Source organism: Suncus etruscus, chromosome 9, assembly GCF_024139225.1.
Source record: "Suncus etruscus isolate mSunEtr1 chromosome 9, mSunEtr1.pri.cur, whole genome shotgun sequence".
In the NCBI taxonomy this organism is placed as follows: Eukaryota; Metazoa; Chordata; class Mammalia; order Eulipotyphla; family Soricidae; genus Suncus; species Suncus etruscus.
In genome coordinates this window covers 42,647,323-42,662,461 of record NC_064856.1, presented here as the reverse complement: position 1 = coordinate 42,662,461, position 15,139 = coordinate 42,647,323, and the positions used below count along the sequence as shown (strand labels likewise).

The 15,139-nt window shown below is 36.4% G+C and overlaps 2 non-coding genes across 2 annotated transcripts; one reads left to right on the top strand and one right to left on the bottom strand.

Annotated features, from left to right (window-relative positions):
• Positions 1-2,851: 2,851 nt before the first annotated feature.
• LOC126019398 (small nucleolar RNA SNORA51) lies at positions 2,852-2,982 on the top strand. Its single transcript, XR_007499119.1, has one exon. It is a non-coding gene; the product is annotated as a small nucleolar RNA SNORA51 (small nucleolar RNA).
• A 1,591-nt stretch (positions 2,983-4,573) lies between these two features.
• On the bottom strand, positions 4,574-4,678 carry LOC126019178 (U6 spliceosomal RNA). Its single transcript, XR_007498934.1, has one exon. It is a non-coding gene; the product is annotated as a U6 spliceosomal RNA (small nuclear RNA).
• Between the last annotated feature and the right edge of the window lie 10,461 nt (positions 4,679-15,139).

Sequence of the window (15,139 nt, the reverse complement as noted above, 5' to 3'; positions counted from 1 at the left end):
ATGGAGATGAATTCATAATTTTGACATAACAATACCTTTTAGGTGGATTCTATTTACAGTGCTCATCATCTATGATTATGATAGAATTACTGGTCTATACTTGTATTATTGGTTTCCTTGGTCATACTGTGCATGAAATTCTCTTTCAGATTTACTCGACTATGCCTTAAATATATATCTTTTGTTGTTGTTGTGAACTTGAAGATATTCATCTAAACAGTTTGCTGGCTATTGTATTTTAAAGCGCTTTTTGTTGATTCAGCTGAATTCTTTCTTTTTGCTCTATTTGGGTTCCTTCCCAACAAACATTTTTTAGTAAGTATTGTTGCATTAAACTCTTAGGATGGACTTGGGTGGTGCATGGAGGCCTTTGTTCTTAGGCCCTGGTCACGTGGCTTCATCCCCCATTAAAAGGCGGGTTTGGAGGTTCATGAGAGTGGCGGGTAGAAATCTCACTCACAGGCAGGCTTCAGGAAGTATCAGTTTTATTCATACCCTATCCACCACACGTGTGGTCAATCTCAACCATTTATGCATGCTATCCTTAGCTTGCCCTGCGTCTTAACTTGTCCGGCCATGTCTTTTCCTCATACCTCTCCATGCTGGCAAAAAAGGGCCTCATCCCCTTGGTCAAAGGCCTTAAGTAACCTTTGCCCAGACCCCTCCCAGGAAATGGGAGGGTTCTAGCAGGTAAAGATAACATAATATCCCCTTCCCAAGACCCCTCCCAGAAATGGACGGGTCTCAGGTAGATACACCTAAATCCAGGGTAGAGTCACAAGTATGAGTGAGTGATGGCCATGTTTTTGTGAAATATGTATATGTATGTCTTGTTGTGTGTCTATATGTCTTACATGTGTTGTATATAGTTCTCTTTTCCTGACTTTATCTTCCCCTATTTATTCTTCCTTATCCTTCCCTCTTTCTCCCTAGTCCCTAACATTCTATTTCAGGAATCGCTTCACATGTGCAAATCATCTCTGTCACCCACAATGACAAGCCTCCTGATCTCGGACTGAGAAAGACATCGTACACTGCTGCAGTGCTGTATCCTGTTTCAAATTACAACCCTCTTTCCCTGACTCATCAAGTATCTTTGTTTGGACTTTTGGGAGTTCTGGACTCTCCATCCTTTCAGAGTGGATTTGTACGTAGTAGAAATTTCAGCTCTTCTATTTTTTATAATTGTAATCCTGTAAAGTTATATTTGATTCTACACTTTTGTTGATTACTGTAATTAATGTTTTTACATTTTAGTTTTTAATTTTAGAAATTGATGTTGTATTTTATTAAGGTTTTACTTTTGTTACTTTGGGTTAGGGGTTAGATACTGTCATAAATAAGTTACTAGATTGTAATTTTGTCTGGTATTTTGGCCTTTTGCATGGGCGCATCATTGAGAAAAATAGCATATGCAAAAGGAGGTTTTATCCATTTTGGATGGACCCTCAATTTATTCATTTACACGGGGAGGATCTCTGCCTTAAGCATTTTGTTTTGGTTTTTAACTTAAGCTCTCATCTAAATAATCTGCCATACGTGGTTATTCAATCTCGGTCTTCTTATAAACTTCTGACTGGACTAGAACTCCTCTTGGATTGAGTTCAAATACCCATGGATCTTCTTTACTATGGCCCCCATTGTGCAGGGGTGTGTGTGCCTCTTCCTTCAAAATAGGGGTCTAATTCACTGCCTCCAAAGATGGGCTTTCTTCTGCTCAATCTGGACTGGAAGCCTTGTGAGCATCTCACCTAAGGATCTCTGTCTCCAAATTATTTTCGGGCTTTGTGATTTTCCCGGGAGCTCCACATGGCCTATTAGGTCCTGAATCTTGGAATTTTAAATTCGACTTTTGCTTTTCCAAGGAAAAACTTTCTTGGAATTGTTTATCTTGGACTCTGTATATTTTTTCTGCTCTGGAGCTTGTAGTTGATTCCTTTACATCTGTTTCTGGTTTTGAACACCCTGTGTTAGGTTAAAATTTTTTCTATACTTTTTCTGGTGATGTGTGTATGCAGCCACTCTTTTACCATTGCTAAGTTGTTCTTTTTACAATGGTAAAAAAAATTACTTACTTCTGTACATTATTATTGTTTCTTTACAAAAAAGGGGGAATTATAGTATATGAAAAAGTTTCCATAAGATTATTCTTGGAATTGTTGTATATAAAAATATTTCCTTAGGATTGCTCTGTGACTATTGCCCCACCTAGACCTTCTAAGTGGGGATGCTGTGGAGTTGGCAATAAATAGCTTGATGACAGGGAAGGGGGGTCCTTTTGCAAAAGCTGGTTGCAGGCTGCAAGAGGACTCTCTTTCTCTCTCTCTCTCTCTCTCTCTCTCTCTCTCTCTCTCTCTCTCTCTCTCTCTGCCCAATCTTTTACACCCTAACCTTCTTGTCTGTGTGGATTATTATTTGCTTCAGATAAATATTACCAAGATCTCCTCCCAGACAGGGGACAAGGGGATGGGAAGTAATTTCTCATTCTGGGGACTATTTGTGGATTCACAAACACCTAACAAAAGATTTAACAGCACAGATTTCCTACAGAGAAATACAAGTATGAAAGGATGGGACCAAGGGCCAATTGATTTCAGGTGCATTGGTGGTGTTAAAAAGAACAGAACTTAATTTCCAAGCCAAAGTCAACAACAATGAAATTAAGATACCCAAACTTTAACAATAAAAACTTAAAATGGCCTATTATACTTGTAGGCTGGTGGGGAAGGTGGTGGTGGCATGGGATACACTCTGAGAACATTGGTGATGAGAGGTCAACACTGGTTGTGGGTGTGGCCCTGGAACCCAATTATAAAGAACTTTGTATTTTTTTCTTTTGGTATATATATAAGGCCTCCCAATGCTTACCACAGGCTGTTCTTTACACTGACTGTATAGAAAGAGGTGGTACAGAAAATGTACCCCATATACACCTCAGCCCAGGCTCTTTGCCTGGTCTATATTGTGAAGAGTGCGACATAAAAAAAAGAACTTTGTAAATCATAATAGTTGCAATAACAAATAAATTACATTGCTCATAAATCAGAAAAAAAGTTTTATGTCAGGAAGAACATCAACATTTTTCACTCTATTATATAAATATTAAATTAAATTAATATAACTAAATCATGATTTATTGAATATTGTGAAATATATATAAAGTAATTGAAAATTACCCTTCTATATACATTTAAATAGTTTATTTTTATTTTATATTTTAAAATATTAAACATTTTATTTAAATATTGTGATTTATAAAATTATTTATACTTCTAAGCATAAAATGTTTCAACATCAATCCCACAACCAATGTCAACTTCCCTCCACCAATGTTCCCAGAATCCATCCCATATCACCACCACAGCCCCCAGCGTGCCATCATAATAGGCACGATTTTAAGTTTGGTTGTTGCAACATGGGTCTCACAATTTCATGGTTGTAGATTCAGTGGCTTGGATATTTAGATTTGTCCTTTCTTTTTTTTTTGGTGGGGGTGGGGGTTTGGGTCACACCCGGTAGTGCTCAGGGACTACTCCTGGCTCTACACTCAGAAATTGCTCTTGGCAGGCTCAGGGAACCATATGAGATGCCAAGATCTGAAACACCATCCTTCTGCATGCAAGGCAAACGTCCTACCTCCGTGCTATCTCTCAGGCCCTAGATCTGTCCTTTCTTAACACTACCTATGCACTCAAGCCTCCTTGGCCCCTCTTTTGTTATTTCAATCTGTCTTTCTCTTCCTCCACTCATTTGTTTCCTTCTCCTCATTATAAAATGGGGCCAAAAGAATTTACGAAAACCACCATTTAAATAACTAATTCCTTGCATGCAATTACTCTAAATATCACATATAAGTGATGTCATCTTGTATTTATCCTTCTTCTGGATTACTTCATTTAATATAATGTCTTCCAAATCCTTCAGTATTGCAATGAGTTGCATGATTGTATCCATTATATTTATGTATATTGTATATAATGTAGTGAATTAATTTATATATCCATTATGTTCATTCTATTATATATATGTATTTATGAATATCACATATCCACTCATTCATTGTTGGACATCTAGTTTTATTTCAACTCTTAGTTATTTAATGAGTGATGCAATGAATATGGTATACATATGTCCTGTTGAATGAATGTTTTTCTTTCCTAGGGATACATACCCAACAGTGGAATTGCTAGCTCACATAGCAGCTTAATTCTAAGTTTATTAAGAAATCTCCATACTGTTTCCCATAAGGGTTGATACAGACAGCAACATTGCTTCTTTATTGCAGTATGCAACACTTGTAAAAGTTTATTCCTAAAACGTTCACAATTTATTTAGTTCCTGTATTCTAGAAAGGTCCTATTGGCTATTTTCCTAAGTTTAAAAAATATCTTTGTATTTATGACTGTTAATGCTATATTACTGATAAGGTGAAAATTAGAAAATTTTTTGCTAGGGCAGTGTTAGTCTCTAATTATGTCTCATAATTTTCAGACAACAATAATAGCTATAAATGTTTAAATAAAAAAGTTTTAGCTCTCTATTGCACATTAATGTTTGTTTTGTTTTTGTTTGTTTTTATATGGAACACTTCATGAATTTGTGTATCATTCTTGAGCAAGGGGCATGCTAATCTTCTCTGTAAAGTCAAATTTTTAAATATGTTAGAGTAGAATTTCTTTTACAAATTGAAAATTCAACAGAACAGATTTTGCAGGCTATATCTTATTATATATAAAGCATATTTAATAAGCATTACAAGGAAATAACAAAATTAAATTGAGAATTTAATTAAATTTAGACTAAGCACAAATGTGCTAAATTTGAATAGTTAAATTTGACTTAGTATTTCTTAAGTAGAAATTTATTTTTTAAGATGAAAAATCAGTAAAATTGTACGCACACACCATCACACAAATATACTAACATGCAAATATACAGTTTCACATTTGCCAATTATACCTATAATTAACTAATAATATAAACATATAGATAATTTGGTACTTAACCCTTGGAATAATTCTTTGTAAAGTCTCATAAGTGCACAAAATTGTTCAAATATCTTGCTTGTTCTGTTTTGTTTTGTCCTCATTTTTTATTTATTTTTAAAATATACACAAGTATTCTATGGTAAAAGGATTATTTTTGCATGAAACTCTCTTCTCCCTAAACATATTTTGCCATCCTAAGATACCAGTCAAATAATAAATTTTATAAACTTATAATAAATGATAGCATCAAAATATCAATTTTTATTTTCATGCAAGACCTATACAGGTAAGAAAAAAACCTTTCTTATGAAGGAAAAAACAGAATTATGGTCATCAATTGCTATGAGATTCAGAATGTAGTGATGTTTTTTCTCTCATATGATATATACAAGTTTTTCAATAAATGGATGAAAATCATTTTTTTGTTTTGTTTTGTTTTGTTTTGGGGCCACATTCGGTGACACACAGAGTTTACTCTTGGCCATGGTCCCAGAAATAGCTTCTGGTTTGGGGGACCATATGGGAAGCCAGGGGAAATAACCATGGTCCATTCTAGGTCAGCTGCACCACCGCTCCGGCCTCATGAAAATCTTGAAATAAATGGAAAGTTATTTACTATTATGACTCATGATAATGCAGTTGATTCTCTGACTTGATATTTTCATAAAGCCATGTAAAATAAATAACAAACATAAGTGCTATTCTTATACTTTTTCTGAAAGTCAGAGGGGCACCACTATATTTACTTTGTAATTTAAATAAAAATAACAAAATTATTAAGTTGCCTGACACATACCTGACAAACCTCTGAAAAATTAACCAACCCCACTTTTCAAATATAGCAATATTTAGATTAATACTTTCTCCAAAAAGTATGCAAGTTTTGCTTTGTATGAAACCTACTAGTGAATAACTGATTCTTAGAAGTAGATGTATCACCTTGTCTAACATTTGAAAAGTCTTGTAGGGTAAAAAACCATAGTTTTAATAAACTTGAATTTGAATCCCAGACCTACTCATAATCATTATGATATTGAAAATTTTTCCTAATCTCTAGAGTCTTAAATTTCTGTATAAATTGAAATGAAAATTCTTACTTTCCACTCTCAGATGAAATAGTCAATGAAAATCTTTGCAAAATAATTGTCTGCCCTTGCCCCTCTATAATAAAGGCCAGTTCTGCACTCAGTTTTTATCTGTGTATCTCCTTGAGCTTATTACTATAATAGGAAGGCAATAAAATGACTATGCAGTTTGTTATGAAATTCTGAAGTAAACAATTTGTTCTTTAACCAGTATTTATAGCTTGCGATACTGGATTCTTTATACTTCTGTATTTTTCCCTCAAGTTTTATGTTACTTCATTTTCTAAAGTCATATTCGTTACCATGACTACTTCTATGTTCCACACTGGAAGAATGTAGAATTTTTTAAAGTTATTTGATTTGATTCAATACTTATTACTAGGAGAGTTTTTATTAATCATAAGTAGCAAACGTTAGCAATATCTCTTTTAGAAAGTACACACAAGGATTCCCGACTGTGAGTGTTTGCCTGTGTGTGTTTTTCCACTGTCCTGTCACCAAAACCTCTTGGGAGTGGGCTGAAAAGGGCCTAGAAAAATAGCACTCCCAGAGGCTCCAGAAGAGCATGCTTCTCTTTGCGGTTGCACACTCTTTCTAGCCAATAACCCCACCACAACATGCAAAAAGGAATCACACTACAAGCGGGAAAATGGGGAAAACTCACAGGCAATCAACATGCACAGAGAATGAAGAAAATAGCTCAGATGACATAAAAAAATTCGACCATCTAAGTAACCTTTCAGACAATGAGTTTAGAATAGCAATATGGAAGATGTTTGTAGAACTCAAAGAAAGCATAGATTGATCTGAACAAAACACATAGAGAGAAATCAGAAAACCTCAAACTAAAATAACAGATCTGAAAAACACGGTAGCTAAACTGAAAAACTCAGTAGATGGCCTCGCCAGCAGGGTAAAAGCAGCTGAGGACAGAATCAGTGTGCTGGAAGATGAGATGCAGAAAAACTTAACACAGCAGAATAAATTGGAAAAGAACCTTAAGACAAATGATCCGGCAATGGAAAAAGTACTCAACGTATGTGAACAGATAAAAATAGAAGTCTTTGATAAACTCAACAAAAACAACTAAAGAATCATTGGAGTCCCAGAGACCCAGGTAGGAGATCTCCAGGAAGAATCAACTGTCAAAGACATCATCAAAGAGATACTCCTAGAGTTAAAGACTACATGCAATCAAATCCTGCATGCCCAAAGAGTACCAGCTAAAAGAGACCCAAAGAAAAACACCCCAAGACACATCCTTGTTACAATGACAAATCCCACAGATAGAGAAAGAATATTGAGCAGCAAGATCAAAAAGGAAAATTACATTCAAAGGAGCATTCCTAAGACTTACAACAGACATGTCACAAGAAACTCTGAAGGCCAGAAGACAGTGGTGGGATATTGTGACAAGACTGAATGAAATGGATGCCTCACCAAGAATACTGCACCCTGCCCAACTCACATTCAGGTTTGAAGGAAAGATACATAGCTTCATGGATAAACAACAGCTCAGAAACTTCACATATTAAAAAACCAGCCTTAAAGGAAAAACTGAAAGGTCTACTTTAAGACAAGAGAGACCAACAAACACAGCAAACTTATCTACAAAGATGACATTAAATCCTATGACAATCATATCCCTCAATGTCAAATGGACTAAATTCACCAATTAAAAGACACAGAGTGGCAAAATTGGTCAAAAAGATTAATTCAACCTTCTGCTGCCTACAAGAAACACATCTGAATAGTCAGAACAAACATAGACTCAAAATCAAAGGCTGGAGGAAAATCATCCAATCAAACAACACACTTAAAAAGCTGGGGTGGCCATATTAATATCTGATGACACCAACTTTATACTCAGAAAAGTTGTAAGGGACAAAGATGGACACTATGTACTAATCAAGGGATATGTGCAACAGGAATAAATTAGGATATTAAACATATATGCATCCAATGAGAGGCCAGCAAATTATCTAATATAGTTACTTACAAATCTGAAAGAAGATATCAATAATAACACAATAATTATGGGAGACCTCAACATGGCCATGTCAACACTTGATAGATCAACCAGACTGAAACCCAACAAAAACATACTAACCCTGAAACCCAACAAAAACATACTAACCCTGAAAAGAATAATGGAAGAAAGAGGACTAGTAGATATATATAGGACACTCCACCCCCCAAAACCTGGATACACATTCTTCTCCAATGTACATGGGTCATTCTCCAGAATAGATCACATGCTGACAGATAAAACATACCTTCATAAAATCAAAAGACTAGAAATTTTGCAGGCTACCTTTGCTGACCACAAGGCTCTAAAATTAGATGTGAACTACAAAGCCACACAGAAGAAAAACTTTAACAATTGGAAATTAAACACTCTGCTACTAAACAACCAGTGGGTCCGAGATGAAATGAAAGAGGAAATCAAAACTTTCCTGTAAACAAATGATGATGAAGACACAAACTGCCAGAATCTATGGGACACAGCAAAAGCGGCCCTGAGAGAAAAATTTATAGCTTTGCAAGCACACATCAGGAATGAAGAAGGGGCATACCTGAATAACTTAATGACGCAGGTCATATAATTAGAAAATGACCAACAAAAGGAACCAAAAACAGGGAGACAGAAGGAAATAAGAAAAATGAAAGCAGAAATCAATTAAGTGGAAAACCAAAATATATCCGAAATACCAACAAAGACGAAGTTGGTTCTTTGAAAAATAAACAAGATCGATAGACCATTGGCAAAACTCACAAAGAAAGAGAGAGAGAGAGACAAATCTGATAACCCGTATTAGAAATGAGAAGGGGGAGATCACGACAGATACTGCAGAGATCCAAAGGGTAATCAGAGACTACTTTGAGAAACTTTATGCTACTAAACATGAGAACCTAGAAAAAAATGGATAAATTCTTGGACACATAACATTCCACAATTAAGTAAGGAGGATATAGCATATCTAAACACGCCCATCACTACTGAGGAAATTAAAACTGTAATCAAACATCAGCCTAAAAAAAAAAGCCCAGACCCAGATGGATTTCCTAATGAATTTTTTCAAACCCTTTAAGAGGAGCTACTTCCAATTCTAGCCAGGCTCTTCCATGAAATTGAAAAACCGGGAACACACCCAAACAGCTTTTATGAAGCCAACTTCACCTTGATACCAAAACCAGACAGAGAAGCTGCCAAAAAAGAAAATTACAGACCAATATCCCTGATGAACACAGATGCAAAGATCTTCAACAAAATCCTGGCAAATAGGATCCAATGCATCATCAAGAAGATCATACACTACGACCAAGTAGGTTTCATCTTATAAAATGAAAGAATGGTTTAACATCCGTAAATCTATCAATATCATATACAACATAATCAGAGGGAGAGAGAAAGATGCAGAATGGTTTTACACATCTATAGGTTTTAAGAAAAATGAAAGACATTTTTAACAGTATCTCAGAGACAAGAGAGATGAGGGCTTGTAGGTGCAGCTCATGACATGAAGCTCATCACATAGAGTGATGAGTGCAGTTGGAGAGATGACTACACTGAAAACTATCATAACAATGTGAATGAATGAAGGAACTGGAAAGCCTGTCAAGAGTACAAGTGGGGGTGGGATGGGATGGAGGGAGATTTGGGACATTAGTGGTAAGAATGTTGCACTGGTGAAGAGGGGGTGTTCTTTACATGACTGAAACCTAATAACAATCATATTTGTAATCAAGATGTTTAAATAAATAAAAAATACTAAAAAAAGAAAGTACACACAAAACTATTGAGATTTAGTTAAGCTGAATTAAGAGAAGTCATATTTTCTGTAGTGGAGAATTAGTAATTTCACTATTAATATAAGAATAAATAAATTCTTAAAGATTATTTTCAATTATGAATCATTTTCTCAGTTTATCTTTTATATATTGAACCAAATATGATCAGAAAAATAGTTGAAAATTTTATATATTTTCACCTTTACTCAATCTTTCATTTGATAGAATACAGAGATGGCAATTTAATTATGAATGTTCCTGTGGTTTGCCATGTATAACAAGTGAAACAATAATGAATCATTTATGTTTCAGTAAATGCTATAATATTAAATATTACATTAAATTGAAAAACAAAGTTTAATAAGGGTAGATACATAACTCTCATTTAACAGAAAATGATTATCAGAGGATAAATGACTTGGCAAAAATCATAAAATGAATGACAGAGCTTATGAGAAGAACCAAGCATTTATATTTATGTTTCTGACTTCATAACTTTTGGAGGGCGATATGGGACACTTGCTGGGAAAAAAGGTGGAGGGAGGACAACCCTGGTTGTGGTAATGAACCTGATCAATTGTCACTCTGTATCTCAAATATTACTGTGAAAGATTTGTTATTCACTTTTTGACACAATAAAAATTATTTAAAAAGAAAACATTTTTTTAGTATTTTTCTCCCCTACCCCATAATATAAATTTGAGCTTCAAGGGAAAGAATTCAGTGCCAAATTGAACATTATTGACAGTGCTCACTGCAATGTCTAACACTTGATATATATTTTTAACAATTTATTCTGAATCACTCTGGACAAGAAATGAATACTGAAGGGAGATAATATCATATGCATGATACACTTCAGTGACAATATTGCAAACCATAGTGTCTAAAAGAAACAGAGGGAGGAAGGCAGGGAGACAAAGACAAAGAAAGACAGAGTAAGAGACAAAGAGATAGAGAAAAAAATATCTGTCACAGAGACAGGCATAAAAGAGGGCAGGGGAGAGAGTAGGAGGAAATCTAGAGATATTGATAGAAGAAAATGCGCACTGTTGAAGGGTGTTATATGTTATATGACTGAAACTCAATCAGAAAAAAATTTGTAACCATGTATTTCATGGTGATTTAATTTAATAATTTATAAAAATAAAATAAAACATTAAATAAAAATTATTCTAAATATTGGGGAAATAATATGGAGATAAGATGTTATCTTTCCTTGGATTGGCTAATCCCAATTCAATCTCAAGAAACACATAAATATTCCTAAACAAGAGGAGTGATTTCTGAGAAATAGAATAGGCAGTAAGTAATAAGCACAACTCCCAATTTCCCAGAAAGGAAAAATATCATATAAATAATCAGTCTTCTTTTTTCTTTATTATCTTTATTTAAACACTGTGATTACAAATATGATTATAGTTGTATGATTACAGTCATGTAAAGAACACCCCCTTCACCAGTGCAACATTCCCACCACCAATTTCCTAGATCTCCCTCCTCCCCACCCCCTCACACCTGTACTCGAGACAGTCTTTCTACTTCCCTCATTCATTCACATTGTTATGATTGTTTTTAATGTAGTCCTCTCTCCAACTGCACTCATCACTCTATGTGATGAGCTTCATGTCATGAGCTGCACCTACCAGCCCTCATCTCTCTTGTCTCTGAGATACTGTTAAAAATGTCTTTCATTTTTCTTAAAACCCATAGATGAGTGAAACTAATCTGTGTCTTTCTCTCTCCCTCTGACTTACTTCACTCAGTATAATAGATTCCATGTATATCCATGTTTAGGAAAATTTCATGACTTCATCTCTCCCGACAGCTGCATAGTAGTCCATTGTGTATATGTACCACAGTTTCTTTAGCCACTCATCTGTTGAAGGGCATCTTGGTTGTTTCCAGAGTCTGGCTATTGTAAATAGCGCTGCAATGAATATAGATGTAAGGAAGGGATTTTTGTATTGTATTTTTGTGTTCATCGGGTATATTCCTAGAAGTGGTATAGCTGGGTCGTATGGAAGCTCAATTTCCAGTTTGTGAAGGAATCTCCATATCGATTTCCATAAAAGTTGTACTAGACGGCATTCCCACCAGCAGTGAAGAAGAGTTTCTTTCTCTCCACATCCCCGCCAGCACTGCTTGATTTCCTTTTTTCTGATATGTACCAATCTCATTGGCGTGAGGTGGTACCTCATAGTAGTTTTCATTTGCACCTCCCTGACAATTAGTGATGTTGAGCATCTTTTCATGAACCTTTTGGCCATTTGCCTTTCTTCTTTTTGAAAGTGTCTGTTCATTTCTTCTCCCCATTTTTTGATGGGGTTAGATTTTTTTCTTGTATAGTTCTGTCAGTACCTTGTAAATTTTGGATATTAGTCCTTTATCTGATGAGTATTAGGTGAATAATTTCTTCCACTCAGTGGGTGGCCTTTGTATTCTGGGCACTATCTCCTTTGAGATGCAGAAGCTTCTCAGCTTAATACAGTCACATCTGTTTATCTCTGCTTCCAATTGTTTGGAGAGTGCTGTCTCCTCCTTAAAGATGCCTTAGTCTCAATGTCCTGGAGTGTTTTACCTACATGTTGTTGTATATACCTTATGGTATTAGGTCTGATATCAAGGTCTTTAATCCATTTGGATTTTACCTTTGTACATGATGTTAAATGGGAGTCTATGTCACTTTTTTGCAAGTGGCTAACCAGTTCTGCCAGCACCACTTGTTGAAGAGGTTTTCCCTGCTACACTTAGGATTCCTTGCTCCTTTGTCAAAGATTAGGTGATTGTATGTCTGGGGAACATTGTCTGAGAACTCTAGACTATTCCACTGATCTGAGGGTCTATCTTTATTCCAATACCATGCTCTTTTGATAACTATTGCTTTGTAGTACAGTTTAAAGTTGTGGAAAGTAATACCTCCCCTTTTCCTTTTCCCCAGGAGTGCATTAGTTATTCGAGGATGTTTATTGTTCCAGATGAACTTCATAAGTGTTTTTTCCACTTCTTTGAATAATGTCATGGGTATCTTTAGAGGGATCACATTCAATCTGTATAATGCTTTGGGGAGTATTGCCATTTTAATGATGTTAATCCTGCCAATCCATGAGCAGGGTATGTGTTTCCATTTTCGTGTGTCCTCTCTTATTTCTTGGAGCAGGGCTTTATAGTTTTCTTTGTATATGTCATTCACATCTTCAGTCAAGTTGACTCCAAGATACTTGAGTTTGTGTGGCACTAATATGAATGAGATTGCCTTCTTGATGTCCATCTCTTCCCTATCATTATTGGTGTATAAAAAGGCCATTGATTTCTGTGTGCTAATTTTCTAGCCTGCCACCTTGCTATATGAGTCTATTGTTTCTAGAAGCTTTTTGGTAGAGTCTTTAGGGTTTTCTAAGAAAAGTATCATGTCATTTGCAAACAGTGAGAGTTTGACTTCTTTCTTTCCTATCTGGATTCCCTTGATATCTTTTTCTTGCCTGATCACTACAGCATGCACTTCCAGTACTATGTTGAAGAGGAGTGGTGAGAGCAGACAGCCTTGTCTTGTACCAGAATTTAGAGGAAAGGTTTTTAGTTTTCTCCATTGAGGATAATATTTGCCATTGGTTTGTGGTAGATGGCTTCAACTAGATTGAGAAATGTTCCTTCCATTCCCATCTTGCTGAGAGTTTTAATCACATGCCAGAAAAGCCATCCCTCTTATTTTTTTTGGTATGTCAGGGTTGCTGGTCAGACAGCGGGCCACAGATCTCCTGGACTGAACACTTCGTACAGGAGACTGGGACCTCGCCACGCCTGGTGGGTCTTCATGGCCGGCCCTCGGGCCCTGTGGGGCGGGCGGAGGAGGGAAATCCCTCCCTTTTCAATTTTCAAACTGGAGAGAGAGCCCGCAGTTGGCCCGCGCGATGAATATAATTTTTTTTTTGGGGGGGGGCACACCTGGCGGTGCTCAGTGGTTACTCCTGGCTGTCTGCTCAGAAATAGCTCCTGGCGCACGTACTGGAGACCATACGGGACACCGGGATTCGAACTAACCACCTTTGGTCCTGGATCGGCTGCTCGCAAGGAAAACGCTGCTGTGCTATCTCTCCAGGCCCGACAAATATACTTTTTAAGCATTATCCAAAAACGTTCCTGATCCTAGACTGTTCCTAGGAATAGAATCAGGATGCCAAAGATTTGGATAAAACACTCAAATAGACCTTTATTGTCTAGTCTTTTATGTATTGCCTCTCCCCTCACCCGTGTGTCTCTCCTACCTCCTCATCCCCCAACCCTGAACCATTATCTTCCCATTATTCAACCCTTTTTATCCTCAGTTCCTAACTGGGTAGACACCAAGACTGACCTCTGCCCCAACACCACCATCCAGCTCCTCATTGAAAGACACCTTATCGGTCCCCAGCTCATGCCTCTACAAATAACTACAACCAACACGCCTGATGACCCATGCTTGGTGGCCACCATGCCTCCATCAAACTATGGACTGTTGCATGATACCAGAATCATCTCCAGCAAAACCCCTACTTCAAGGACAATAAAGCGTTCCATAATGCCGCAAAACATGTCGTCTTCAAATACCCTTGTTTTCTTTCTTACTTTTTTTTTCTTTTTTAAAACATAAAAGGGTCACATGTATCTCCTTTGTATATCTCAGATGTATTCCCTTAACATCTATAACTCTTTTTGAATATCCTCATATAGTGACAATTTTGCCCACTGGATTTGTTATATGATTGTTTGATTTTCCCCCTTGAGATTTGTTTTATAAGCAATACTGGTAGAAGAGTATCTCTGTATAGATTTCACGTTTATCCCAAGTTACAGGGAATGTTGGACTTTATTTGTGGGCCCCCAGATGCACCAACAATATCTTGTGGCATTGCTTCTCTTTTGCATAGGCACATTAAAATGGGAAAATAATACATATGCAAACAAGTTCTTATCTAATAGAGATGGGAACATAAATTTGGTAATGTAATTAGGCCTTTTACCCTGAACATTGGCATAATGATTTGGCTCAGGCCTCAGAAGAATGGGCATCTCCCACACACACACCTGAACAATAGATACCATCTATGAAAACAACCACGATTGTCTTTAATATTACCAGGATCCAAGCCTCTACCAGGGAAGACCTATCACTGCTTTGGCATTGACTTACTCCAAAGAGTGCTCCCAACACCCAGACGACTCAGGAACAGTCTGCATGCAGGGCAGATGGCTCCACATTTAATGATATCCTGAAACTAGAGGATGCTCCACATC